The 27,998-nt window shown below is 41.9% G+C and overlaps 1 protein-coding gene across 4 annotated transcripts in view; it reads right to left on the bottom strand.

Annotated features, from left to right (window-relative positions):
* Nucleotides 1-27,998, bottom strand: part of CNOT2 (CCR4-NOT transcription complex subunit 2) — a 120,008-nt gene that overhangs the window by 70,394 nt on the left and 21,616 nt on the right. For 2 of the 4 annotated variants that reach the window (XM_060245051.1, XM_060245053.1), the window contains exon 2: nt 19,757-19,826. The exons of the other annotated variants lie outside the window; for them this stretch is intronic. The gene's annotated coding sequence lies outside the window, so the exon portion shown is untranslated. The remainder of the gene's footprint in view (nt 1-19,756; nt 19,827-27,998) is intronic. 4 annotated transcript variants of the gene reach the window in all.

Raw genomic sequence — 27,998 nt, 5'->3', positions numbered from 1 at the left:
CTGAATATCCTTTCCTTTATTTTGTATATCTTCCCAAGATTTTATTCTTCCATGCCTTATCATATCATCATAGGTTAAGTAGTCATTTTTTCCCTAGTACTTACATCACAATAGACATTGATCGGAGATGTCAGTGGCAAAGTAGGTGGGCTTATTCTGTTTTTACACTTAAACCATATTCTCAGCTATCCATCTCTCACTGTACAGTTAACCATCTTGCTTCTGAATAGCTTTTAATGCCTTCTTGGTCCACAAATAACTGTGAATTCCTTCCTTAGTATCAGCTTTTTCCAATTTAATATTCATCTCATCTGGATTTATAATTTATTATATTTTATTTATTTAATCAGATTTATATCCCACCCTCCCCTGACAGGCTCAGGGCAGCTAACAACAAATAAAAACAATAAATATTAAAAACAAAAATACAATAAAATCATTTCTATTATATAATTAAAAAGTCCAAGATGCACGTTGATGTTCTAGTTATTGTGATGTTTCTTATTTCAGTTATGTTAGTTCAGTGAGACTGTCAATGCTGTGAAATAATAGCCACCTCCCCTTAAACGTTAAAAGCAAGTTTGAACAGTTCGCTCTTACAGGCCCTGCGGAACTGTGGCAAGTCCCACAGGGCCCTGATGTTTTCGGGGAGGGCATTCCACAGAGCGGGGACTATTACCAAGAACACTCTGGCTCTGGTGGTTGACAATCGAGCTTCTTTTGGTCTGTGGATCTTAAGAAGATTTTGGGTCCCTGGGGTACCCTAGTGCTCTTGGGGTACATATGGGGAGAGGCGTTCCTGAAAGTAGACAGGTTCCAGGCCTTGTAGGGCTTTAAAGGTTATGACTAGCACCTCGTAGCGAATCCGGAATGCAATAGGCAACCAGTGTAACATTTCCAGCACAGGTTGAATGTGCTCCCATACAGGTAGCTCCAACAGCAACTTAGCTGTTGCATTTTGCACCAGTTGCAGCCTCCAAATTTGAGTCAAGGGCAGTCCCATGTAGAGGGCGTTACAGTAGTCTAATCTCAAGGAGACCGTCATATGGATCACTGTTGCCAAGTTGCCGTGCTCCAGGTATGGAGCCAGTTGCCTTATCCACCTAAGGTGGTAAAATGCAGATTTGGCAATGGCTGCTACTTGGACCTCCATAGTCAGCGAAGGCTCCAGGAGCACCCCTGAGCTCTTGATCTTTGGAGCTGGTGCCACAGGCGTCCCAGCAAAGGCTGGCAGAGGTATCGCTCTACCCAGACTGCCACGACCTAGGCACAGGACCTCTGTCTTTGATGGATTCAATTTCAGTCAATGCTGCCTGAGCCATTTCACTACAGCTTGCAATGACAGGTTCAGATCTTCCAGGGCGCAGCTGGACTGGCCTCCTATCAATAGATAGAGCTGGGTGCCATCTGCATACTAGATCTCCAGACAATTTGGACAATGTACATGTTAAACAGCATTGGGGAGAGAACTGCCACCTGAGGCACACCACATAGTGGGTGCCTCTGGGATGATTGCTCCCCTATAGCCACCTTTTGTCCCCGGCCTTGGAGAAAAGAAGTAAGCCAATGAAGGGCAGACCTCTGAATCCCCGCATCAGCAAAGCATTGGCAAGGCGGCAGGAGCTGCCCCGATCCATGTCTCAAGAGATCATCCATGAGGGGGACCAGTACTGTCTCCGTCCCATGACTCAGATGGAAAACATACTGAAACAGGTCTAAGATGGAAGCGTCATCCAAAAATCCCTGTAGCTGTACTGCCACTGCCCTCTCAATGACTTTACCCAAAAAGGGCAAATTCGACACCGGCCGGTAGTTTGCCAATACGGCTGGGTCCAGAGATGGTTCTTTGAGAAGAGGGCATACCACCGCCTCCTTAAGGGGCGTGCGAAAGGTTCCTTTGATCAGGATCGATAATCCATTCTGATATCCAGACTAGTGCTGCTACTTGATGATATAACCTAATATTCAGTACAGCCAAACCACCTCTCTTTTTCTCATCTTGCATTATTTTAAATCTTACTCTTGGTTTTTTTTCCTTTCCATATGAAGTTGTTTATAGTTTTCTGCCAATTTTTAGCACCTTCACTTCTATATCAATTGGTAGCATTTGAAACAAAATGGTCAGTTTTGGTAAGACATTCATTTTGATGGCAGAGATTCTGCCCAGCCATTTCTGAGGTTCTTTCTCCAAATGGCCTGGTGCCGATTCAGTAAGTTCCTAGGCAACACTGGGAATGGACTTATGGAGAGCCATAGAAACACCCAAAGCAGTTGTCCATGGTTTGACTGGCAGCTCTGGGAAAAGCAGAAAAGCTCACAGTCACAAAGGCTGTAATTGACTATATAATATTTGCAATAGGAAATAAAGAAACAATGTAAAAAATCTTCTACCAAGGTTCTTCAAAGATTACAAAGGGTACTAAGTCAAACCCCATACATTGTATCTTACAGAAATCCATTGCAGACTCAAAAATAATGCACATTCAATGATGCACGCAAGGCAATAGTCCATTTCCAGGGAACTCCCATTCCTTTCAATGTGGTGACACTGAAATAGATGTAATGCCTAATGGTCCCCACACACAAAATTGATGTGATGGATCGCTAGCAGTACCATGCCGTTTCCCGAAAAGGCTTCTTCAGGCATGCATGCTCTCAGGACACATTTCTCCAAACTCTTCCAACACTTCGAGTCATGCAAAAATGCTGAGCGCCTTGACTGACTAATGTGTGGTATTGTAAGAAATTGTTTTATATTTTAATGAGAAGCAATAGCTGCTTGTAGTATCCTCCTCAGGTAGGCCATTCCATAAAGTGCACATAAGTATATAGGTAAATATGCTATGGCCAGTTTTTATATTTTTTACATACAGTATATATTATTTTTATAAGTACCTTTCTCACTGAGACTCAAGGCAAATTACATAATGTAAGTCTACACAGTCAGTAGGAAGTGACTTCTAATAAGCCAAGGCAGTTGGAGTAGATTTACAAATATTTGAAATGAATAAAGAAATGTTAGATGTATTTTAGACTGTGCTTAAAATGGTATTACATAAGAAGACAGGACAGAGGAGCAGCAAACAAATAGGTACTACCTGCAGTAGTATATTCCCATTCCCTTTATAAGAGTGCCTTCCTGAACCATTCCATTACAGCAGGGGTAGCCAACAGGTGGCCAACGGTAGATCTCCAGATGTTTTTTTGCCTACAACTCCCATCAGCCCCAGCCAGCATGGCCAATGGCTGGGGCTGATGGGAGTTGTAGGCAAAAAACACCTGGAGAACTACCGTTGGCCACCTGTGTAATACAATATGGACTTGTTTCTGTTTTAAATGACCGAAGGACAGAACCCTTCCTGAAATCCTCAGGTAGGCCATGCCATAAGGTGCATATAAGTAGGTGGTTGTTGATCTTGTCTATTTGTAGACTGGCAACTGCAGAATACCCTGCTTTGATGAATGAAGTTGTCATGGCAGACTATAGGAGGAGAGGCAGTCCTGCAGATATAAGGTTCCAAGTATATGAAAGGTCCTAATTCAATGCCTTGAACTAATCACAGTAACTGTTGCCTATATTTGATGAACCTGTTTAGCTCTTAGTGAGGCACTTCTTCACTCTGAGATTGTAGGTGTACTTTGATTAGTATCCCAATCAGTTACTACTGATTGGAAGCAGCAGCCAATTTACTTAGTCAGTGGAAGGACTCCAGCTACCACCACTGAAAGCCATTGAAGTGGAAAGCAGATGTGGTGCCCTTCTCAGAGACCCGTGAGGGGTCCTTCTCCTCTGAGGATAGGAGGACACCTTATGGGTGATTCCCAACCTATAAGTAGAGAGACAGGACTAAATTTCAACTTCCTGTTTCTGATGGGAGTCACCCTCAACTCAGTTTGGCAACTTCTGAAAGCAGTAAGGACCTTCCTTCTAACTAAAAAACATAACTGATAGAGCCATTAGAACTAGAAAAAAATTAGCAGAACAGGACAGGTATAGATAACATAGGTAAGTACAGGGAAACAGGAATGTTTGCATTTCTTCTGAGACTGTATTTTCTCACTGAATTCTGTTTCTCTCTCTCTTTTTTAAATGTCCAAGGCACGTCGATGGCGAAAAAGGGAGGTCCAAGATGTCCTCCTATCCTTAGAGGAGAAGGACCCCTCACAGTAAGTACCCAAAGGTCGTTCTCCCTCTGAGGCGGAGGACACCTTGGTCGTCCTTTCTTCGCCATCGACGTGCCTTGAACATTTAAAAAAGAAACAGAGAAAGAGAATTCATCTTAAAGCAGTGTCCCTAAAGAGTGGGAGGGACCTCGCCATCAGCAACCCCCAGGACATGCTGCAGCACTTTTCTCCCAAATGCGGTGTCAGCTGAGTCATATGCGATAACCTTGTAATGTTTGATGAAAGTTGACATTGAGGACCATGTAGCTGCTTTGCAGATTTCCTCTACAGATGCTCTGTTAGATAAAGCCACATTCGTTGCTGCATTCCTTTCCAAATGGGCTGTCAAACCTTGTGGGGGTACAAGCTTTTGAGCTTTGTAGGCTTCAGTGACGCACAAATGTAAAGTTTTGCTGATTGCAGCATTGGACATCCTCTTGCCTGTGTGCAGCAGAGATACATTTATGAATAAAGAATCTCTTTTGTGGCAGTCGCTGGTTCTATTAGTGTAACATCTTAGGGCTTTGTCTGACGTCCAGCTTATGCCACAGCTTTTCTTTGGGATGTGTCAGATGTGGACAAAATGAAGGTAAGTATATCTCTTGAGACCTATGAAACCTAGAATCCAGCTTAGGTCTAAAAGTGGAATCCATTCGGAGGACCACCTTGTTCTTATGGAATATACATAGGTCTTTGTGCACGGAAAGAGCTCCCAGTTCAGAGACCCTCCTGGCTGATGTTATGGCAACCAGAAATATGACTTTCATCCTAAGGAAGGATAATGAAACCTCTTTGATGGGTTCAAAGGGGATTTTTGTTAGCGCAGTGAGAAACATGTTTAGTTTCCAAGTAGGAAATCTGTGTGCGAAGGAAGAGAAAGAGTAGCACCTCTCAGAAACTTAGTAATGTGAGGATGTCTAGAAAGGGTAGACTTGTCTCCCTGAGTTAACACCAATGATAGGGCTGCCGCCTGATGTCGGAGTGTGGCTGCTTTGAGGCCTGATGACATTCCCCCCTAAAGAAACTGAAGAATTGCCTTCATTTTAGCTTTCAAAGGGTTAACCTTCTACACCACCATACAAATGCTTTCCAGGTCACGTTGTAGATACAGACTGGTTTTTTTTTTCATTTTATAATTTTTTATTGATTTAAACTACAAAAGAGAAAAGCAATGCAGAGAATACATAAAAACGGGGGAAAGGGAAATTGACAGAATGGGGAAAGCAGTACAAATATATCAATTATAATTCTACCTCCCAATAAAATACTCATCATTCTACCTGCAAGTATAAAAATCTCCATATATTTTACCTTCCTTTCTTTCATTACCAATTTTTTTTAATAAACTAGAAGTAGCAATATGAATTTAAACAATTCTTCTTAAACACAAATAAGTATAAAAAGTTAAAAAAAAATTCAAAACTATCTCAACGCTAATTTTGTCTAATTTAACTTAACCCTATTATAGGCACAAATCAGATTGTTGGTTTAACAAAATCCTTATTAAAACAAGCACATAAAATCATATCTTTATCCTTAACAAATTACATAAGATACAACTTAATAGTTTGTCTATCTCAGTCTAAACAGTTTCTCCAAAGGAGCATGTTAGAAACAAATCTACCAAGTTACAAAACAATTATGCTATCTGCCTTTTCAACCATTAATCCAGCTCTTACATCAGTATGAGCAATTTCACTAAATAAGCATACTGTAGATACATCTACTATATAAAGAAATATGTTATCTGCACTCTTTAGCATTAATCCAAATTGATTATTTAATTACAGTTTTACCAGCTTTCTTACTTCTTCAGAATCTTCCTTATTCTTTTAAAATCGGATATCTGTTCATTATTAATAGTTGCATGTTTGTTTACCCACAACCCCCCCCCCCCACCAAAATTCAGGAATCCTTCCCAAAGATTAAAAGCTTTTAAATTCCTTTAATTTCTGCATCCATATTACATCCAATTTCTGCATCCATATTACATCAGAGACAGCACATTTAATCACAGTTTGCCTTTTAAAATTGCATACCACTTCTTAATCAGGGTTCCATATCCAACCATTCACAAAAATGAAAAAAAAAAATTCAAGATCCTTCTTCCAGAAAGCTTTCCACATCTTAATTTGTTGATGTAGCTTTGTGTACCTTTTCTCTTCTCAATGTGGCCTTCCCCCTCAACAGTGGGAGGAAGAATTCAACACCATTTTTCCCTCTCAGCATGACTTCACTGGATCTTAATTTCCGGTCTTGTTTTAATACTGCGACATAGGAGACCATTTTGATTTCCCTTTGTTTCGGAGCATATCACTTTCCCATTCCGATTCCACAGATGTCAGCAGACTCTCTTTAGCACTCAGCTCCTGTAGGTTTGCAATTTCGTTAGCTTTCGGCATAAAACAACTCATTTGGTCTTTAATAAGCTGCATAAATGAGCCAAGATCCTGTTTCAGAGAAATGATATTTTAAAAGATATCTTTTTATAAGACATTTTGCTAGGCAGTGCCATTTTTCTCTGACAGCAAACTCAGTCTCTTAGTTCAAATTGTAAAATAGCTTTGAGCTCCTGCTAATCCACATTCCACAACAGCTCCAGCTGAGATTTCAAATACAGTCAGGCGATAGAGACAGATCTCTCTAGAATATATCTCCTTTATGTTCAGATCATATTGCAACCTAATAATAATCTCTTTAGTATATGTCCAATTATAATCAGGGTTAATTTTAGTAGCTGTATTCAATCCAATTTAAATAGTTAAAACTGCTCATAACTTTCCGAGGCCTCATTTCTCTTTTGAACTAGTCTCTTGTTGTTATGTAAAGTGACCCATCAGGCAACGGAATTAGATCAACACCCACTTGTCAAGTAGAATCGTCACATTAGGAGTAGAAAGATGCTACATCAAAGGCATGCTGGAGAAAACGAAAGCAAGAAAGCAGTTGGGCGTTCTTTTTCTGCTGGTGCGCCAGCTTTTCATGACTGCGGAGCCTCAGGACATACAGGAAGCACAGGGGCAGCCGCCGCTGAACCCCTCTCTCCCCGTAAAAGTCCCATGCTGAAGAAAAAGCCCCTTCAGGGCTTTTCTACAGGGGCATCACTTCTGTAACACCCCTCCAACAGCCAGAGGTGCCGCAGGAGGACGATCTGCAGACACTTCTGAAGCCAAGATGATGGAGCCCGGAAGTCCCCTAGATACGGACTGTTGATGGTCTCCAAGAGGCTAGGATTGTTTGTGCTACCTGATCAGAGTATCTCAGTTTTAGCAACTTTGACCTCTCAATTTCCACATAGTTAGATGGGACCACTCCGGACAAGAGTGCAAAATTGGTCCCTGATGCAGCATGTCCTCTGATATTAGTAAGGTTAGAGGAAGATCTGTCGACAACTCCTGAAGATCCCCAAACCAGGGGCGTCTTGGCCAGTATGGAGCCATCACTATTACCTCGGCTCGGAGTAGCCTGATTCTTCCTATCAGTCTTAGTATGAGTAGAATCGGTGGAAAGGCAAACAGTAAGGTCTGTGGTCACTTGACTGTTAATGCATCTGTGGCCTCCGTCTTCGAATGAAAAAAGCATGTGAAGAAATGCTTCAGTTTGTTGTTGTAAGGGGATGCAAATAGGTCTACCTCTAGTTGGCCGAACTGGTCTGCTATTAGTTGGAACACACTCCTCTTCAAGGCCCACTCCCCTTGACATATTTGTTGTTGGCTGAGCCAGTCCGCCTGAACATTGGTAGAACCCTTCACATGGTCCACTGAGTGATGCAAGGTATACTTGCACCCATGTCATTAGGCGTGATGCTTCTCTGAGAAGGAGTGTAGATTTGGATCCTCCTTGTCTGTTGATGTATGCCTTCGTAGAGACATCGTCTATTTTGACCAAAACATGATGGTTGCTGATCCTTGAGATAAAATGGAGTAACACCAGCCTGCTTGCTCTTAATTCTAACACACTGATCAGAAGTTTGGTCTCTTCCTGGTTCCAAGTGCCCTGGACTGGAATATTGAGACAAGTGGCTCCCCAGCCTAGGAGACTGGCATCTGTGTAGATTTGAATCCATTCGCTGATCCAGAATTGCTTCCCCTGGGTAAAGTTGATAGTCTTTGTCCACCAACGGAGTTTGATCATTAGCTTCATGGAACAATCTGACTTCGAGATACGATATTGATATGGCCGTAAGAAGTTTTGGAGTGGTCTGGCATAGAACCTGCCCCATTGAATTACATCTATTGTGGCAATCCTCAGGCCTTGCAGGGCAGCTAATGTCATTAGGGAGGATATCTTGCTCTGAATTACTGAAGTTACTTCTCTTATCTTTTGTGCCTTCTGAAGTGGTAGATATAGACGGTTCTGTAAAGTGTCTATAATGACTCCTAGGTATTCTAGATGATGTGTTGGTTCCCACAAACTCTTTTGACTGCTCACTAGGAAACCGTGGCTCTGCAGGATTTGGATGGTTTTGCTGGTGTCCAACTGTGCTCTTTCCAAGGAAGGTGCTCTTATCAGTATATCGTCTAGGAAGGGATGGATGTGAGTTCCTTGTTCCCTCAACAAGATGACTAAATTGATCAAAATTTTGGCGAATACTCTTGGGGCCGAAGAGAGGCCAAATGGTAGTGCTCTGAACAGGTGTTGATTGAGATAGTAAAAACGAGGAAATTTTCTGTGTCCCGCAAAAAATGGAATATGGAGGTACGCCTCTGTGAGGTATACTGATGTAAGAAGTTCTCGTGGTTGTAGGGCTTCTGCTACTGAACGAAGAGTTTCCATTTGGAACTTCTTTGGGAGGAGGAAGGTATTAAAATTTTTTAGATCTAATACTGCTCTCCAGTCGCTGGACCTCTTTGGCACTGTGAAAAATATAGAATAGACCCCCCCTGTTCTGTTTCTCCAGAGGAACGGATTTTGTTGCCTTTATCTCTAAAAGGTGTTGAATGGCTTGCAGCCCTGGTGAGGTGTAGTTCTAGGGCAGCAAAATGGCAGTCAGGACACTCACAGGCGAATCCCGGCAAAAGCAGAAAAAGGGAGGTAGCGGTAAGAAATACAGAGGGGGAAAGAAGACTAGAAATACAGAATAATGGTGAAGGGATAGCCAGATAAAGAAGTAGGAATAAGTAGGGTTGTGAACAATAAGGATGGATGAATCCTCTATTCAATGCTCTCCCTACAGAGGCAGGAAAAGAACTGAGTTGAGGGTGACTCCCAATGGAAACAGGAAGTTGAAATTTAGTCCTGCCTCCCTAGTGATAGGTTGGGAATCACCCACAAGGCGTTCTCCGTCTCAGAGGGAGAACATCTGATATGATTACAGAACCTCAGCAAATGACTGCATGACTGAGTGGATAAGAGAACCTAGTATAGTCACAAGTGAAGATGTATGGATGGGGGCAACAGTGCTGGAGGAGGTGGGATTTTTTCTTTTTATTTCCACAGCATCTCCCTTTAGCATATCATCTGTAGTTTACAAGTGCTTGATATATTTAGCTAACTGTTGGGGGGGGGGGGGTTCCCTGTTTTTAAAACCAGTTTGGGGAAGTTTCCTAAGACAATTGGTTTCAAATTTACCTATACTGCCCATCTATGTAAAACACTATGAAATTTCTCCACTGTGCCTGAAATTATATACTTGCAAATACAAATTAGGATAATTTCAGATACTCTTTTAACCTGAGGCATCAGTCATTAACTGACGTTCAACCATTACTGCTCAACGATTGTGGCCTCCCCTGCTCTTGGCCCTTTTCTCAGTGCCCACTGTCTAGACCTCTCTGGGTAAAGGTAAAGGTAGTCCCCTGTGCAAGCACCAATCGTTTCAGACTCTGGGGTGATGTTGCTTTCACAACGTTTTCAGGGCAGACAGTTTATGGGGTGGTTTGTCATTGCCTTCCCCAGTCATCTACACTTTTCCCCCAGCGAGCTGGGTACTCATTTTACCGACCTCGGAAGGATGGATGACTGAGTCAACCTCGAGATGCTACCTGAACACCCAGCTTCTGCCGGGATTGAACTCAGGTCATGAGCAGAGCTTAGGACTGCAGTACTGCAGCTTTACCACTCTGTGCCATGGGGTTCTATTATCCAGGTACTAGAGTCTTTTGGGGCACCTATTTTCTGACTGATATGAGGCATGGATTCTGTTACAATTTCTTTATGCCATCTATGTTTTTATTATTTTTATTTTTTTTTTAGTTCAATCAACCTTTAATGGCATGTAAAAACAGGTTAAAAGAACAATGGGTTGAAAAACAGAAAATAGGTTAAAATACTGGACATCAGGATTAAGGTACATTTACATAAGATCACAGTTAAATGGGACAACAAAACTGTTCCTTGTCTTGACGAAGCATTTTGGCCCAGTACAGAAATAAGGCAGTGTTTACAGTTATGTCAGGAGTAACATCCTTCAAAAGAAACTGGACCTTATCTGGATCAGCCAGACCCATCTTATTTAAAAGAATAGGATCCAAAAATCGACCACGAATACTTAGATAAAAAGGACAATACAGGAGAATATGTGAAATGGTTTCAATAGATCCAGACTTACATGGACATAGTCTGGCCGGGTAGGGTATGTTGTGATATCTACCATATAAAACTGCTGATGGCATATTATTTTTATTGTCAATGGGCTTTTATTCTGTAAGCCATCCTCAGTCCACTTATGGGACAGGGTGAGGTATAAATTATATAAATGAAATGAAATAAATATAACAGCAAAAACAATTGTTAGTCTGTTAAGAAAAATGCCCACACACAAAGCTGAAGAATTTGTATTAATTTCAATTGATTCCGTTTTTCCAGTTAAACATCTGTTCAATTCAGAAGAATTTGTTAACTTCTAACTTCTTTGGACACAGAAGAAAGGAGACTCTAGAAAAAGGATTTTTTTAAGATAAAGAAGAATTTGTTAGATTGAAGGAAAAAACAGACTAAGAGACATGAAGGTAAGACAAAGCCTGATGAGATGTTCTCCCTACTGAGGCAGGAAACGAACTGAAGAAAATGGGTGATTCCCAGTAGGAACAGGAAGTTGAAAAATTGTTCCTACCTCCCTACAAGTAGGATGGAAAATCACCCACAAGATGTCCAACTGCCTCAGAGGGAGAATTTATATTCAGAGAGCATATGATAGGAAAAGCTCTCAGGTTCAGAGATGTAGTGTAGACAGAGCCAGAAGTTGACAGCAGCAAGCCAAGCTCTGGTCGCCAGAGACATGCCAGTTTCCAAGCATCTTACTGCGTATGGAACACAATTCGACCAGCAGGACTTTCCACAGGAATTTCAACTGGATCATGTGTGTCATAAATTGTAATGCCAGGTAGTGGAGACATAAACTTTATAAAGGACACAAACAAACACAAATATTTTTAAAATAAAAACATACTGAAAACCTTAGCACTCATAGGTGCTTTCTTTGTATCTCTTCCATGCAATCCAGAATTGAGCAAAAGAAACTCTGGCTTTTTCCTACCTTACCCACAGCGCCAGGAGGGAGAGGAGTCTTAACCAATAGAAGAGAAGCAAGCTTGGCTCAGTACCTCTGCTGTGCAACTGAGAGAGCTTGGCAAAGCAAGGTATTCCTCCCCCCTTCCTCCCCAAGGGAGGAGCCTCGGCCAATGGAGAAAACAGAGGCTTTGCTCTAAAACTCCTGTGCAATTGAGCAAGCCTGGCAAAGCAAGCTGTGATGCAGAAGGGAGCAAGAGAGAGGGAGAAGGAAGCAGATGATAGCAATTGCTGGGGGCCTGATTCAGCCCCTAGGCCACATGTTTTAAAGAGAATCCCCTCTGTTCCTTCATCCAACTAATTTATAAAGATGTTGAACAACACAGGGCCAAGACAGATCTCAAGGACACTCCACTTGTCACTCCTCTGCAGGCTGAAAAATAGCCTGACTTCTAAATTTTTGGCTCCTAAAGTAGAGTATAAACCAGCAGTGGGGAAGGCTGGGTGGGCGTGACTGCACAGATCACCACTCAAAGATCATCAGTTACAGGTAAGCAACCTGTTTATCTTCATTGTGGTCTCTGTGCAGTGCCACACATGGGTGACTGGTAAACTGACATGCACGGAGGCGGGTGCTGATTCTGTAATAGAAGAGTACATGTTAAACATGCATATAAGAAAAGAGAAGTATTGTACTTACAGGGCAGAAGACTAGAGGCATCAGTCAAAAATGGAATGAAGTACGGCCTGCCCGAAGGATACGTCACGCCGAGCACGAACGTCTAAGGCGTAGTGCGTTGCAAAGGTAGATGGAGACGACCAGACCGAAGGACACAGATGTCCTCCATTGGTACGCCTCTACAGAAGGCTGATGATGTGGAGACGGCTCGAGTGGAGTGAGCTCGTAATTGTTCAGGTACGGGCTGTTTAGCCAATTGGTAGTATAAGGTAATGGCAGCCACAATCCATTTTGAAAACCTCTGTGTTGAAATTTTGTGCCCCTGCTTATGAGTTCCATATGGCACAAAAAGTCTAGGGTCGTTACGGAAGGGACGTGTCCTTTCAATGTAGAAAGCAAGGGCTCTACGTACATCAACATTGTGTAGGGCCCGTTGACCGGTGTCACTGGGGAGGGACGGTGGCTCAGTGGTAGAGCATCTGCTTGGGAAGCAGAAGGTCCCAGGTTCAATCCCCGGCATCTCCAAAAAAGGGTCCAGGCAAGTAGGTGTGAAAAACCTCAGCTTGAGACCCTGGAGAGCCGCTGCCAGTCTGAGAAGACAATACTGACTTTGATGGACCAAGGGTCTGATTCAGTATAAGGCAGCTTCATATGTTCATATGTCACTAGGGTTTTGAAAGAAGGAAAGCAGAGTGGTTGACTTCCCCAGGTGATACGGCGAGACGACTTTTGGCAGAAAAGCAGGGTCAGGGCGTAAAATTACTCTGTCATGGTGGAAGATAGTGTATGGAGGAGCTGTCCGAAAAGCACATGTCACTGACTCTTCTGCCAGATGTGAGTGCCACCAACAATGCCATCTTCCATGACAAGAGATGCAGTGGAATGGACGCTATTGGCTCAAAGGGAGGTTTCATTACCAAAGGGTGATTAACATGTGGAATTCACTGCCACAGGAGGTGGTGGCGGCCACAAGCATAGCCACCTTCAAGAGGGGTTTAGATAAAAATATGGAGCGGAGGTCCATCAGTGGCTATTAGCCACAGAGTGTGTGTGTGTGTATATATATATATATAAATTTTGCCACTTCGTGACACAGAGTGTTGGACTGGATGGGCCATTGGCCTGATCTAACATGGCTTCTCTTATGTTCTTATTAGCTGGCTCAACACAAGAGACAAGCTCCATGTGGGATGTAGTTGGCGAATTGGAGGTTGAAGATGTAAGATGCCCTTTAGGAAGGCTTTTGTTGCGGAGTGCGAGAAGGCGGTGCATCCTTCAATGTGTGGATGGAAGGCTGAGATGGTGACCAAATGAACCTGTAGAGAAGAATAGGTCAGACCTGAGTTTGAAAGAGATAAAGTGTAGGTCAGAATCTGAGCTATAGATAGATAATTCAGGGAGAAAGTTGTGCAGGGCAGCATACACTGAGAAACGTTTCCACTTTAGAGAGTAGGATTTTCTAGTGGAAGGTTTTCTGGCATTAAGCAGAACATGTCTGACCTCTGAAGGAAAATTCAGAAACTGATTCTCCAGGCAGTCAGTCGCAGAAGTCCCGGGTCATGATGTAGGACTTTGCCATCCTGTTGAGAGATTAGGTATCGAACTTGGGGAAAACGATGAAATGCACTGTTTGAGAGGAGGAGGGTAGTGAACCATGGTTGATGGAGCCACCATGGAGTGATAAGGATACAGTTGATCCTATCCAGTTGGATTTTCTGCAGTGTTCTCGTTATCAATGGAATAGGAGGAAACAAGTAGTGTAGTGGTTCCGACCACGAGTGGAGGAAGGCATATCCCGTGGATTGCGTGGATGGAGGGCTCCGAGTGTAGAAGCGTGGGCATTGAGTGTTGTCTGGAGAGGCAAAGACATCTATGGCCAGAACCCCGAACGTCGTGAAGACTGTCTGAAGATAATGATGGTTGAGGGTCCATTCGTGGTCGTTCACAAGGTGGCGACTTAGTGTGTCTGCTTGAACATTTTGGATTCCCAGCAGATGTATGGCTGTAAGGAATATTTTGTGAGCAATGCTCCAATGCCATAGGGATAAGGCTTGCCTGCAAAGGCGGACAGAAGCAGTGCCTCCCTGACGATTGATGTAAAATACGGTCGCTACATCGTCCGAAGTGACCTGGATGTGCTGACCGTGAAGGGATGGCAGGAATGACTTGAGAGCTCTGTGGACCGCCAAGAGTTCCAGACATTTGATATGAAGGGATTTCTTGTAGGCTGTCCACTGCCCTTGTACCATTAGTGTCCCGAAGTGAACTCCCCAACCCCACCTCGAGGCATCGGTCGTGACAAAGGCTGACGGGGGTGACCGTATGAACGGCATTCCAGTCAGAAGATGACGTTCCATCTTCCACCATTCCAGAGTTGGAAGAATGTGGTGTGGAACGGTGAGTGGGGTCATTTGGTATTGTCAATGCGGGCGGAACGTCCGAACGAACCACAATTGCAGAGGATGCATGTGGAGTCTCGCAATGCACAGGACAGAAGTTGTGGCCGCCATGAGACCCAACATACGTTGGAAAATGAAGGCTGTTTGGGTAGGATGCATTATGATGTTAGCAGCCAGAAACTGAATGTGGTGAACCCTGTCTGCAGGGAGGTAGGCCTTGTGCGATAGTGTTGATAGGCGTGCCCCAATGAACTGTATGTCCTGTGTAGGGATGAGATTGGACTTTGTCAGGTTGACCTGAAGATTCAGTGAAGATAGGACAGCCAGAGTGGTAGAGATGTCTTTTTGGAGTTGCTCTTTGGATTGGGCCACAACGAGCCAGTCGTCTGTGTGAAGGCATATGGAAATTTTTTGTTGGTGGAGTGTCGCTACTACCACTGCCATGCATTTTGTGAAGACTCTTGGTGCGGTCAACAAGCTGAAGGGGAGGGAACGGAACTGGTAGTGTTGGTCCCCGATGGCAAACCTCAAGAATCTTCTGCGGTGATGATTGATGGTAAGGTGGAAGTAGACGTCTTGAAGATCTATCAACGCCATCCCAGCATCTTTTGGAATCAGTGGTAGAATAGACTGCAGGGTGATCATGCGGAATTTCTTGTATAGAACATGGCGATTGACCTTGCGAAGATCCAGTATTGGATGTTGTCCCCCATCTCTCTTTGGAACCAGGAAGTATCGAGAATAAAACCCTATGTGATGGAACTTCGGTGGAACTGGTTCTATGGCTGCCTTGTCCAGCAAGGTGGAGATCTCTTCCTGAAAAGGGAGGGAAGGGGGAGTACATATAAATTGATGGAGCCTCGGGGGCGAATCAAACTCTATGGTGTAGCCCCAGGAATCCGATGTTATGGACTCCCACACGGGGTAGAATGGACACAGTCTGGTGCTGTTAGTGGGGTGTTGTGGTAAACAGAGAGATGATATTAGGGAGTCAAAGAGGCTGTTTTGAAGCTAGAGTTGTCTTTTTTGTGGTTTGTGCACGAGGCCTTCGATGGAAGGGTTGTTTAGCTGGTGGAGCCTTGCGCTTCCAGAAATCAGCCTGTCGAGGTGAGTGAGGGCGTTTATAATAAGATGGCTTCCAGACTTTCTGTCTATTAGGTTGAGACTGTTGTTGATTGACTCCCAACCTCTTAGCCCCTTTTCTACTGTCGTCAACAGTGGTCAGGGTGTCATCAGTTGTAGCATTGAACAGACCCTGACCGTCGAAGGGCAAGTCTTCAATTTTAAATTTGATGTCTGGTTGCAATGAGGAGGAGCGGAGCCAGGCATGGCGTCGCAAGGCGATGGATGTGGTCATGGTTCTGGATGAGCAAGCAACAGCGTGACTAACCGAAGTGATTTGCTGCTTGCTGACTCAGGAAGGCTCTTGTAGAATATGTGATGCTTGTTTCTGTGCAGAGTCAGGTAGAGAAGGGACCATTGTAGTAAGTTGGGACATCAAATTAAAGGTGTAGGCCGAAAAATATGCCAAATAATTATGAATTTTGGAGGTAGCAGTAGAAAGGGAGTAAATTTTTTTCCAAGGTGTCTAACTTCTTTCCCTCCTTCTCAGGTGGAACCGGATGACGTGTTTGCTTGGACTTGGATGAAGAATGTACAATCATGGAGTTGGGTGCGGGATGATTAAATAGAAATTTAGAATCTGGAGCATGAATTTTATATAAGGATTCAATCCTTTTTGATGTAGGTGGAACTGATGCGGGCTTATTCCAAGCCTTCTTTAAGCCTTCTAGGTGAACAGGGAGCATTGGGAGGAAGAAGCCTGCAGGTAGGTCCACATGGACTAAATCATGGACTACATCTGATACTCTTGGCAGGACAGTAGTGAGTTTTATGTTAAGCGTATTAGCCATATTGGTAAGTAGGTCTAAGTAAGCCTTGGATCCTTCAGATGGTGAGAGATCGGCCGGTTTGGTAATGTCGGAGACAGGTGATGCTGGTGCAGATGCTGTTGATTGAGAAGAGTCCGAGTGTTCAGCTTCAGAATCGTCCAGAACATCCATGGGAGTCGTGTATGTGGGCTTGGTGGGTATCGATATAGGCTTACTCGGAATGGTAGGTTGGTCAGGTTGAGTTATCTGTTGCTTCAAAGTGGCCAAGAAGGCCGATGTAGACCGGGCAGGTGATAATCGTTTTGACTCCTGACTGTAATGTTGGAGTGAGTGAGGAGATGGACTTTTGTGGAATCGAGAGTATGAAATGTCCTCACAGTACCGAGGTCGATAGGATTCCTCATGGTTTCAAGACTCACGGTATCTGGGTTGGTAAACTACATTACGGTACCGAGGATGGTATGGTTCTTCACGGTACCGGGATCAATGGATTTCACGAGATGGTGATCTATAGTATTGCTGGTATCTACGTGGAGATGGTAACCTGGAGTGTGATGGGCTGTAGTAGTAATAACGATCCCTACGTTGCCGTGGGGTTATGCCAATGTAGGGATCGTTATTAGTACTACAGCCCAACATAAATTTGAGTGAACGGATCCTTGGGCATTGAACGCTCTCACTGTAGAGGAGAGACAATCGGGTCCTTGAAAGTGTGAGGCATTGAGACTTCCCGGAAAGAGTGTGCTCCAAGTAGATTAGTTTGCTGACTTTGAAGGCGCGAGGATTCCAAGGATTCGGTGTCCAGGATGTTTTCTGGTAGGGATTCATGGACCGATGGAGAACTAGATCGGATGTGGATGACCTCATCATGTTGACTTTGATGGGAGTCGAGAGCTCCGCCGGAACAGTTGGTGCCATCAACATTGAAGTCGAGGTGGATGCCACTGGATGCGAAGTCGAGGTCATGGTATGGTCGGAGGGCCTGAAGTCCGAGGATTGACGATCCGTCTTCGGTTTCAATTTCGAAGGTGTCGAATCTGAGGGGTTTTCGGACGATGATTCAAGTCGATGTTTCTTCTTGGAATCATCGGATTTCTTAGAGTGTTTTCTGGACTTATGCTTACTGGGAGCTGATGCCACGAAAGCTGCCGGTCGAGCCACGTCTCTTTGCAGAGTTAGGGAAGGTGGCGAAGTCTGGGATCCAGAAGCGTGGGACATTACAGGCCGCAGCGAAGACTCTAAAAGGTGGCTTTTCAGTCTGGCCGCATGATTTTTTCTGGCCTGTTTCCCAAACTGGCTGTAATGGATACATGTTGGTTCTGTGGGCCTCCCCCAGACAAAATAGACACAAAGAAAGTCTGTCAGTTAAGAGAATTTTGGTCCCACACTGGGTACACTTTTTGAACATTGTTTTGGAGTCTTTTCTTTCCATAAGCCCAGGGAGGGGTGGGGGGTGGGGAAGTGAAATAGTAAAGAAGATGAAGTCTTTTTTTTTTTTAACAATACCAGTCGGCGAAGTAAAAGAAGACGAAAAGTCGAGGAAAAGTCAAAAAAATGGAGAAGATCGCAATGAAGTTGAGGAGGCGCAACGAGGTAGGTATAATCCAAACGACGGTTAAGAAGAAACTGGGTGAGTAGAGCACCTTCCCCTCGCTCCAGGCATGCGCAGTGGATGCCTGCTCCCCAGACCGAGAGGCAATGCACGCCAAAATAAACGCCTAGGCTAGCTTTGAATTCTCCGAGGTCGGGTTCGTTCCAGGTGGAAAACCCATGTGTGGGACTGCACAGAGACCATGATAAAGATTATAATCATTATGTCAGAAAAACAAGTTATTTAAGCAGAGGCAAACTGACAAGTTTCAAGATGTACCCATTTATTAAATTAATAACTAAACCTTTAATGGCATAACAGTTGCAAATAAAAATATACAGAATATAAAAATTTAAACATCGAAGATAAAATCAATATGAAACCGAGCTTACAGATCCATTCATACATGGTCAGATTTAAATTTAAGGATGCCAGCCAAAAATTCTGCCACAGCCTCACTAACCTCCCCCTCAGTATCATTCAATAAATAATATGATGTACCAATTTATATACATATAAATCTTAACGTATCTGAGATATCTGAAGAAATTTAATCCACGTGTTTGATTAATCAAAGAAAATCAAGATTGGGAAATTAAAGAACCTGGCAACTGATAGCAAGTCTCACTGCAGTCCCTTGACCTGTAGTGTTTTCTGCCTTGCAGATGTTCCCTGACCATGCCTTTTTAGAGACTACAGAAAACTGCTAGAGGAAGAGAAAGGGAAAAATCCACTTCTGCCTATAGAACATCCACAGGACAAAACCCCATGAGTTTATACTCTTACCTAATGGGCCTTGGGCAGCTTACAAAATTGCAACAGTAGCAAAACCATAAAATTAATGTAAGCACAGTTAAAATAAAAGAATCACCACAATTAAGGAACGGAAAAGAAAGGAAAGGAAAGGTCCCCTGTGCAAGCACCAGTCGTTTCCGACTCTGGGGTGACGTTGCTTTCACAACGTTTTCATGGCAGACTTTTTACGGGGTGGTTTGCCATTGCCTTCCCCAGTCTTTTTACACTTTCCCCTCAGCAAGCTGGGTACTCATTTTACCGACCTCGGAAGGATGGAAGGCTGAGTTAACCTTGGGCCGGCTACCTGAATCCAGCTTCTGCCGGAATCGAACTCAGGTCGTGAGCAGAGAGTTCAGACCACAGTACTGCAGTACTGTGCTTTACCACTTTGTGCCACAATTAAATCAATACATAAATAAGAATGACCTTACAAATATTAGATAAACAGTAGTAACCCAGCTAAAAACATATCTGTCGTAAGAACTCTATAGGCTATAATGTGGAAAGCAACTTGGCCAATTAGGCATAGGCATTTCTTTCCCCCACAATTACATAGTACTTATACATCACTTCCTCTCTTTTATAGAAACATGCCCATACACCAACCCTGAATACCACTGTACAGTCATTTTAACATATGTAAAGTTCACAGAAGTACCTACAAGTTTTAAAGCAACCTTTTCATGCTGGATTCCAGTACTAAAATGTTTAATTTTATCATTTGTTTTCAATAATTTAAGGTCTTTCCTAGAAAAACCTAACACACACTAGAAAAGTATCTACCTACCTAAAAACTGTACTTTTGCCCATTAACTTTTTTGTGTCTGTTGGAGCAAGCAAGCTTTGATGGACAATTCCTGTAAATGAAGTAGATTATGTTATTAGTAAAGTTCCATGAACTGGCAATATCAGCAAATACAAAAGCTACAATGAAGTCAAAGTAATATTATAGACTCAAACCCTAATTCAATTGTTACTATTAGAAGCTTGGAAAAATATTATAGTTGTGAAAAGTGTACCACACACCACTGACTTAAAAATGAAGTATATTGAATGTAGTCATGTTTTACAAAACTTTTAAATGCTAGGCATGATTAGGCATGCCTTCCACTAAGGTACTAAACTACTGACCATAAATCTTGTGGCAGAAATTACATGAATTATGAGCTGCATAAAAAAGAACTTCATTTTAACATTACCCAATAGGAAAAAGTTTCACTTGACAAGGTGAGTGGCAGGTTTTGAAAGAGAGTAATAATTGTATTCATTCTACACATAGTCCGAAGTTTTGTAGGTTTTTATCACATCTATACCTACTTGTGCAGTGTAATCCCTTCTAAAACACTGACTTCCACTCACACATACCCCACTGTCTGTTTAGGATTGCATCAAGTTCACACACACACCCCATCGGGGCGGTGGGGGAGGGGGAAAAACTATAATCTTTTTTCACAGAGGAATATGTTCTAAAATCTTCACTATACTGCCTTTATCCAGTTCCATAATATCAATGTTGAGATGGTATGACCAAAATTGCAGGGGGGTAGGCTTGTTGGTCTGCAGTAGAATAACTAGATTTGAATCCAATGGCACCTTAGAGATCAACTAGATTTCGAGGGCATAAGCTTTCAAGAGTCAAAGTTCTCTGACTTATCTGGTGGAGCTCTGACTCTAGAAAGCACACACTCCAAAAAGCCTGTTAACAGTGCTACTGGGCTTGAACCTAACTATTATATTTACATTATCTGTAAACCTATTTCACAGTTTTCACACCAACTCAGATTCAGGTATGACTAAACTGTGCCAATCTCAGTACAACTCATCAAGAAAAATGGTTAATTCCTGAATAAAACAAGACTTATCACCAGTTTACCTATGAGAGAATCAACCTCCAGTGCCTTCGCTCTGTCACAAAAGCTGCCCCCTTTCCATGTGCAAAAGCAGCTGTAACCTTTGACATTGTTCTCTCAATGCAAGTCCTTAACTGGCATGTAAAATACAAGTCAGTAGGTTGTCAAATCCCACCGAGAAGCCTACACGCAAGAAGCCTGCACCCAGAACCCTGGGTGTAATATTAACTGAATGAAAGAGGACTTGTTTCAAAGTAGATCTGCCAAAAATTGCTCCGTAGAAGAGTAATTTTTTTCATTTTTTATTTCTATGCCAATAAAGGTATTTGGGATTTGGAACTAATATGGAAAGTCAAGATGACTAAGAATTACATGTAGAAGAAGAGGATTTATACCCCATCCTTCACTATTTGAAGGAGTATCAGTGCGGTTTACAATCTCCTTTCCCTTCCACCCCGCCCCCCCTGCAACAGCAGACACCCTGTAAGGTAAGTGGAGCTGAGGAAGCTCTGACAGAAACAGCTCTTGTGAGAACTTGTGACTGACTCAAGGTCACATCAAGAGGTGCATGTGGAGTGGAGAATCAAACCCAGTTCTCCCACATAAGAGTCCACACACTTAACTACTACACCAAACTGGAGACAATGAATGTACAGTTTCTACCAACAGTGTCTTCCAGGGGGGAAATGTAACCTTCTTATAATACTCATTAACTGCTAGGTCTCTACAGTTGTGAGTACCAAATGAAGCTATAAACCATACCAAAATTAAGCATATATTAAATGATCTCAAACAATTTTACTTCCAACTCAAGGTGGTCCAGGACAGGTATCTCATTGTCATACCATTGGTTAGTCTGATACGATAATCAGAGGTCCCCAATATCATTCCCATGGGCACCATGGTGTCTACCTAACACCTTCCCTGGTGCCTGCCAAGTGTTTTTAGAAAGTGGATGGAGACAGGTGGAGCTTTTGCCCAGCAAGGCTTTTGACTGGTTACATGGGTTTTTAAAAAAATTGTTTTAGCAGCAGCTCTCAACACAGGACAAGGATCTTTACTGTGACTGAAGATAAGATGCAGCAGCCATTTTGTGGCTGGCTATCTCTCCTGCAGCAGCCATTTTGTGGCAGTCATTTTGTGTCTGCACCCACTACATTGTGTCAGAATTCCAAAGGTGCCTGCCAGCTCAAAAAGTTTAGAGATTTCTGCAATGAATGATCCTTCGAGGGGGGGGGGGAGAATTAATATTGATATTTAATCAGTTTTTTGAAAACCTAAATTTAAAAGCTACCTATGGAATCAGCAAGCAAGTTCAAAAATAATCAGCCTAAAAGGATGTATTTGTAGCTAGCTATCACCTTTGCTATCATTTTAGCACTCAGGGAGGAACAGATGGGAACACAAATTAAAGAAAATTATATTGTTCCCAGTATCCTGGCATAATCAACAATGCAATGTAATACAGTAATGACAAGAGATTAGGACATCAATATGTGCTGGCATTCCAAATGAAGCAGGGTACTGTAACAAAAAGGAGTGGGCTGATGAGAAGCAAACTCTATTTTGAATTTTTCCCCTTGCTGGAGTTATCTATCCATGTCTATACTAATTTAAAGATGATGAAATATAAAATGCAGAGGTTTCAGAAGAGAAAAAGTTACGAAACTTTTTTCCACTGCAGCTCCCTAAAAAGTCTGTATGAACACATCTGACATTTTATACAACTTATCTGATACACATTTTAATTCAAATACAGAGGAAAAAACTTGATTTAAGGCAATACAGAAAAATCTTACTCTTCCTTGGCACACTAGAGACATTAACATAGTTCTCAAATTATATTTGCCTCACATAGAATTTGTCCACTTGACTGAAGCCCTGAACAAGGGCTATCCAGTTAACCACATACTGATCCTGCTGGGTTAAAGTCAAAATTTCCCTTGCTGAACATGCTTTGAAAGATTCACCTAACACTATTTGTTTTTATTTTTTAAAATCATAGTTATGGATTCTTTCCACCTTCTTTCATTGTACTGTGAGTTACATAGTGAAAATGACAGTCTGGGCTGAAGTTCAAATCTCAGATTATCATGAAGTTCACTGGTTGATCTTGACCCAGTCAATATCTCTTTGTTTTCCCTAATCTATCTCACAAACATGCTTGTTGTGACTTTTGCAGATGTCAGATGTAACTAATACATTGCTTTTTAAAAAAAGTAACCTATTCAGTTTGACACAGGTCTAACATGCACAATCTCTTGACACGGCTAAAAGACTGCGAGAGGAATGCAGGCTGATAACAGAAGTTCTTATTTGCATCAAGAACGATTCCGTAAAGGTAAACATATCTGAAGCTTTCTAACAATCATGGCCAACAGATTTTGGCAAACAGCCATTAATTGTGGTTACTTTCCATTTCTCTGGCATAATCAGGACTTAGAGGAGAGCAGGTTATTGGAAGCAACAAGAGGCCTCTACCACAGCTTGTGTGAATCTTTTTTATTTTATTTATTTATTTAGTTCATTTGTTTTATATCTCACCCTTCCTGCAAGAGGGCTCAGGGTGGGTCACAACAATAAATTATAAAACTTTAAACAAACAGAAATAAATATCTACATAATTAAAACAGTTAAAACAGTTCTAAAAAGGTAACACATTGTACAAATTATAATTCAGCAAAAAGCTGGGAGCGGTTGAACCACAAATCCCAGCATGAGGCTGACCATCTTCTCTCCTCAAAGTGCTTATGTCAAGATGGGGGACTGGGTCCACACTCAGCAGGATCTCCACCTCCCAGAGGGGTCACAAGTTCCAACTGAATTGAAAAGGCAGTCAGCAAGGAAGTAATTCATAGTGGCCAACAGTGCCTTGGCAACAGCATTTGTGGAATTCTATACAAAGCTATAGGTCTGTAAGATGAGGAAACACTTTAAGAGTTACTTGAATGCTTTCATTAACACACACTCACCCAGTACTATGAGTGTGGATTTTTTGTTGGCATTTTCCTTCACATTTCTGTTTTTCCCTCTGAACTAAGCTACTAAAAAAAGTGAGTGAGTAAAGAACAGATCTACAGGATCCATCAACTGGAGCCAGACACAAAATGGTGACTTAAATGGTTGAGATAACCACAATTCCCTACTGCATCTCACAAGTCATAAGATAAGCTTCAAATATAAAAATCATTACAGCTGCATATTACAGATCAAAGAGTCTAACATTCCTGGAGAAAAGAGTCCTAACCCTTTGAACATTTGAAGGAACATATGAACCGCTTTAAAGCTTACACGAAGACCCAAGGCCATCTGATGGTTTCCCCACCACTATCACCTTCTACATTACAGCAGGGAGAGAACTTTTCTTTTATAGCACCTGGACTCTGGAAGGCACTATATTGTTTAGAAAGTCATTTGCTGTAGACTAAATTTAGCTGCTGGATTTGCGTGTTCAACTGGATCCTGAGGTCTGTGGTTTTTATTTATTTTTGTAAATTTTTAATGAATTGATTTAATGTGATTTTACTGCTAACTGCTATATGGCTAATCTGGTGGCAAGAGCAGCACAGAAATGTTATAAACAAACATCACAGAAGTTAATGCTGATGTTATACAGCTAGCAGAATACAAAGGATAAGATTTATCACCTGCCAATATCAGAACAGATAGAATTTATTACTCTAGTACAAGGATGGCCAAACTTGCTTAACGTAAAAGCCACACAGAATGAACATCAGGTGTTTGAGAGCTGAAAAACATGAATGCCAGATGTTTGAAAGCAGGCAGGCAGGAAGGAAAGCAAACAGATGGGGAGAGGGAAGGAGAGGTGGAAAGAAAACAACTTTAAATGCATTCTCCAAGCTACCAGTGGTGGGGGCTTCGAGAGCCACACAGTCTGTGTGGAACAGCCACATGTGGATCCTCAGCCACAGTTTGGCCACCCCTGCTCTAATATAAGAAGAGCATCTGAAGAAGCAAGCAGTGACTCACAAAAGTTCATGCCCTTCCACAGATTTTGTTAGTCTTTAAGGTGCTTCTGGACTTGTACAAGAGTATTAAATTAATAAACATAAGAAAATAAATTTGGCAATTATTTCTCAAGTAGTAGGAGAATGTTTAAATAAACCAACTATGGCTCTAGCTAGATTATTATTGGTACACTATAGATAACAGCAAACAATTACTTGTATGTAAAACAAGAAGTCACACACAGATAAAACCAAAGTCACCTAAGATACTGACATTCCTCTCTTTCTCTTCCCCCGCCCCCCACGAGTCTACAACTGCATACTTTGGCTGCTTTAGTGAAACTCTCCCATGAATCTCTGTTGAGCATGATTAATTTCAACCCTGAAAGCTAGAAAGTGAAGAACAATTCCTACAGCTGTGGTATATGTTTCTCTGGAAGTGCTTTTAAGTACCACAGAAGTACACGGTGTCCAGGGCTTTTTTTTTTTTTTAGCAGGAATGCAGTTCCGGCTGGCTTTGTGTCAGGGGGGTGTGGTCTAATAGACAAATGAGTTCCTGCTGTGATTTTTTTATGAAAAAGCCCTGTGCAAAACAATGATGTCAGAGGTGTGGCCTAATATGCAAATGAGTTCCTGGTGGCCTTTTTCTACAAAAAAGTCCTGACTGTGTCAGATGAGCCCCAGCTCCCCCTCCTAGACTCAGAGATGGGAAGATGCACTCCCTTCACTGCTCCCAAAAAGTTCTGCAATTGCCTTAATAAGATACTACTTGTGATGCTAGATTTTTGTGATGCCTACTACTCTTCTGAAAATGTCATAGCCCGTTATACTACTTCATGTGTATAACAAAATCAGTGACAAGAGCCTCCATAAAGTGCCAAACAAAGCAATTATTGCTCTTAAGAGGTCAGCCAGAACTCAGCAGCATTACACAAAGCCACACGGAAACAGTGATATATGGAGGCAGGACAGATTTTTAAAATAAAACATAGTTCAGAAAAAGTGTACTTCTACTGTCCTCTTAGTATTCCTCAGCATTAAGCATCCCCTACATATTTTGTCATACACAAACTTCTCGTTACTGAAACACAGATATCCTTTCAGTTCCTTTACACAACCTCATATTACACTTCAGATGTAAAGTGTTACCATTCAGCTGTTTCCCATGGCACTGGTAACACCCAACAGGATACAGAGGGAACAACACTTAGAAGTGGCACTAACTAGTGTGGGACAAATGTAAGAGAAACTGATCATTAAAACCAGTTTTTTAGGACTTTGGGTGACAACCCTTGCCTTGGTTATTCAAGGGTAGAGTATCTACCATCTGAAATCCCTCATGAGATATAGCCCTCTTCATTTTCAATTGACTAATACTGGGACACCATGGAAATAGCCTGTAATAGTTTGATCACCATCATTTTAGGGGTTAAAGATTATACAGTTTTTAAAGTCTGATTTTATTGTTTTATTACCAATGTTGTAACTCTCCCTGAGCCCGTTCACTAGAAGGGTGGGACAGAAATTGAACCAAATAAAACACTAAAAGACATGCACATTGTTTACATTATATAGAGATTTTCTTGAGCATAAATCTCACTTGTGTAATACAATTTATTTCCAAGCATATACGATAAATCTTTCCGGGGGTGGGGGGTGGGGGAGAACCATTTGACTGCTAGTCAGTAGAAAGCAAATAACTATTTTATACTTCTTATGACAATGCATTACAGCTGTCCTTTTTCAAGGAAATGTTGACATTTCCTCTCCTTATTAAATTTACCTGCAATACTAAATATGTCTCATATTTTTAGGAGATTCTGCTCCAAGCCCCTTCTTTGTCAACAAAGACTGCTTGAAACTTATGAGCTACAGCAGGAATTAACCAATTGAGATTTTGGGCTTTTAAGGTCCAAGAAAGAAAAAAATAACCTGATCCCTTTTTTATCCTTTATCTTAAGAATTTTTTTATAAAAAACAAAAACAAACCCCCAGATTTTACTGTCCTATTTCAAACTTACTAATATTTTACTTCAAACACACTGGCTGGTCCTTCTTAAAATCATAGCTGGGTGGTAACCCAGTATTTGCATATTTTAATCTCTCTCATGCAGCAGTCTTAGTCTGTTCAAGATGCTCTTAAATTGGCAATTCTACAAACAAAGAGGCATAATGCTAAGCTTTCCTCTTATCTTATTCCAAGTATAGGTAAAAGTTTCATCTTCCCTCAATATATTCTCTCACCAATGTACTCCCAAGAGAAATTTCTTGCAAAATGTGAATCTTAATAAACCTTTTCTCCTAACCTGGTGCTGAATCACACATGCAGGCAAAAACCTCTATTTTTAAGATATGTACTTTGCAAGCACATATATCATGCCAATAGAAACACCCAAAGATGTCAAACTGCTAGATAAGGCCTCAAATCAAGGAGAGCCTGAATTTCTCAAATGTGCATCCTAAAAGTAATTGCAGACATTGCCTAAAAATGAAGATGTTTCATGAGAAAATGGACCATTGGGTACTTATTATGAAGGGTCCTTCTCCTCTGAGAAAAGGACACTGTCTAATCAAGGGAAACAGGAACTAATTTTCAGATTCCTGTCTTCAGCCTCATGGGAATCACCATCTCCAGTTGGGTGATTCCATCAGCAGTTTAGACTAAACTATTACCACTACAAAAACAGAAAAAAGCAACCAGAAGAAAAAACAGAGAAAAAAACATAAGAAAAAGCAAACAGAAAAAACAGAAGAAAAACAAATACACAAACAAGATGAGTGAACAAGAGAAACCTGCTTTACTGTTTTCGTGATTATGACTTTGGGAGGGACAAGATGTCCTCCTTTCCTTAGAGGAGAACGGCCCATTGGTACTTACCTTGAAGGGTCCTTCTCCTCAGAGGAAAGGAGAACATCTGTGTGGGTTATTCCCATGATCCTTTAGGGAGGCAGGAAACTTTTTTTCTCCTTCCTTTGGGCATCTTAGGAATAACCTGCCCCCTTCAGCTTTGGGACTCTGAAAGCAGTAAGCACTTGCTAAATTCTACATTAATTAAGAAGGCAAAATTTGTTAAGAACAACCATAGAATTGTAATAACCTTGTATGAAATACAGTAGAACAGTGGAACAAAGAGCAAGTCAGGAAGAAGAGAAACATCAGAATGATACAGAGATGATGGAGAGGTGAGATGTCCTCCTTTCCTCTGAGGAC

This window comes from Heteronotia binoei, chromosome 8 (assembly GCF_032191835.1).
Source record: "Heteronotia binoei isolate CCM8104 ecotype False Entrance Well chromosome 8, APGP_CSIRO_Hbin_v1, whole genome shotgun sequence".
Lineage (NCBI taxonomy): Eukaryota > Metazoa > Chordata > Lepidosauria > Squamata > Gekkonidae > Heteronotia > Heteronotia binoei.
This window is presented reverse-complemented; position numbering and strand designations above follow the sequence as displayed.